This window comes from Lactuca saligna, unplaced genomic scaffold, assembly GCF_052625555.1.
Source record: "Lactuca saligna cultivar CGN05327 unplaced genomic scaffold, ASM5262555v1 scaffold_83, whole genome shotgun sequence".
In the NCBI taxonomy this organism is placed as follows: Eukaryota; Viridiplantae; Streptophyta; class Magnoliopsida; order Asterales; family Asteraceae; genus Lactuca; species Lactuca saligna.
This window is the reverse complement of record NW_027629939.1, coordinates 55,001-57,500: the sequence shown is the minus strand read 5'-3', so window position 1 is coordinate 57,500 and position 2,500 is coordinate 55,001.

Sequence of the window (2,500 nt, the reverse complement as noted above, 5' to 3'; positions counted from 1 at the left end):
CTAACAATGCTTCCTGATAATGCTTGCTTCCTCAGCGTCATCGGTGCTAAACCAATGCTAGCTACGCTTAGGCACCAACCGCACATCTAACAAGGATAGACTAGCGTACCATAGTAGTATCACAAAAAGCAACACATGCCACTTTAACGCCTATCTTTTCCCAATCATCAGCACAAATCAAATGCTGGCTAGCACCAGTAGCACGTCAAACATAGATCAGCAAGCACATCGTCATCGAATTGCCACACAAACAGCACCATCCCAAACTTCCAAAGCTAGACCACAACCCTGGATCGGTGTCGCAGAGACCTAACGAGGCATCCCCACACCACGCCAAGGCCCCCACTCGGAGGGGTATTATGCCACCGACTAGGAATCAAGCAACAGTCACCCAAGCTCGCGCTCAAAGGCAGTCTGGCACCTTCATCCCTTCCCATGCTCACCCACGGCTCCCCCCCTATATATACATATTGCACAAGGAGCTTGGTGACAGCAACACCCATTGCTTTCCCTGAGGATGTATATTTCTTAGTATGCGCACGGCGTCGAGGCACAGGTGAAGCCAACGGGGCTAGTTTCTGCGCCCTATGTCGAGGAAAATCAAGGCAACGGGCTAGTGTATGGGCACAACGTCGAGGAGACTCAAGGAGATGGGGCTAATTTTCAGGTCACCGTTCGAGAAATCAAGGCAACGTGTTGGGGGGGATGGCCTCTTTCATGGGTCGTGGGGCTTGGCTTGGCATGCCTCGTGTGTGCTCGATACAGCCTCACGATTCTTATTTGCCCATCAACCATGCCGGGCACCTATGAGAATGAGACCCCATGGTACCCCCTATATATACATATTGCACAAAGAGCTTGGTGACAGGAACAGACATTGATTTCCCTGATGATGCATAATTTTTGGACACACACGACTTGGGGGCGAGGGGACACGGGAGTGGGGCGCCAATGGGGGGCGTTTTGGCCCCATTTTCGTCAAGAGCGGGCGTCTTGGCCATGCCTTGAGCGTGCCAGCCTCGAGAGCCTTGGGCGTTGGACACCCTTGGGGCGCCAATGGGCAGCAGTCCCATGGTTCCCCTATATATACATATTATACAAAGAGCTTGGTGACAGGAACAGACATTGATTTGCCCAAGGATGCATAATTGTGCGAAATCGTCCATAACTCGCTCGAATTAATTCGGATTGACACAAAATTTTGTAGGGATGCTTTTTATTATAAATGAAAAGCTTTGAAATAAATAAAAAAAAAAAAACAAAATGTCATGTTTGAGGCGTAAATGTTTGTGTCCTATCCTTGGTCATGCCTTGAAGCGATGGTTCCCTACTTGTTGGAATGTCGCTCAAATCAAGTAGGAATGCCATTGAAAATTTGTGTGGGTCGTTGTTAACATAGACGAATGGACTTGAAATGAAAATATATCATATTTGGGTGTTTGTCCCTGTCGCCTGGTGATAGGCAGGCAGATAAGGCTTTTAGGTATTCATAAGTGGCTTAGATGAACTCGAAAGAACACGAGTTGATCGGATTGGAACTCATATATTCAATTTACTATGTACTAAGTAGGAACTACACTTTGCTCCCTTCATCGTTTGACTTGCTTAGAAATCTGCTCATGGTTTGTCAAGGCCCCTTGTTCCTTAGACCGATGAGGATGGGATTGGGTTGCTCATGGGCATGTGTGTGGCAAGATGCCTTGTTCCATTGGTCGTTCATGGGTGTTCGTGTACGAAGTAAACTTGTTCCCTTGGTCGTTCATGGGGTTGTGTGTGGGAAGAAGCCTTCTTCACTTGGTCGTTCATGTGTGTTTGTTTGGGAGGTAGCCTTGTTCCCTTGGTCGTTCATGGGAATGTGTGTGGCAATACGCATTGTTCCTTGGTCGTTCACACCCTTGTTCCCTTGGTCGTTCATGGGTCTGTGTGTGGGAAGAGGCTTTGTTCCCTTGGGTAGCCTGCTTGCCTTGCCAGCCCCGTATGCATTGTTCCCTTGGTCGTTCGTGGATGGGTTTGTGCGTGGCAAGGTTGCCTTGTTCCCTTGGTCGTTCATGGGCATGTGTGTGGCAAGGTGCCTTGTTCCCTTGGGTGGCTTGCCTTGCCAGCCTCGCTTGCTTAGGTTTCCCAACACACCTGTCGGGCACCAAGGGTGGTATTAGTCCCCATGTACCCCCTATATATACATAATGCACAAAGAGCTTGGTGACAGGAACAGACATTGATTAGCCCGAAGATGCATAATTCCCAACACCATGCCTTGTTCGTCATACACGCTTCTGGGCACCAAGTGGTGGTAGTCCCCCATGGGCATTTGTGTGGCAAGGTTGCCTTGTTGCCTTGGTCGTTCGTGGGCATGTGTGTGGCAAGGTGCCTTGTTCCCTTGGGTGGCTTGCCTTGCCAGCCTCGCTTGCTTAGGTTTCCCAACACACCTGTCGGGCACCAAGGGTGGTATTAGTCCCCATGTACCCCCTATATATACATAATGCACAAAGAGCTTGGTGAC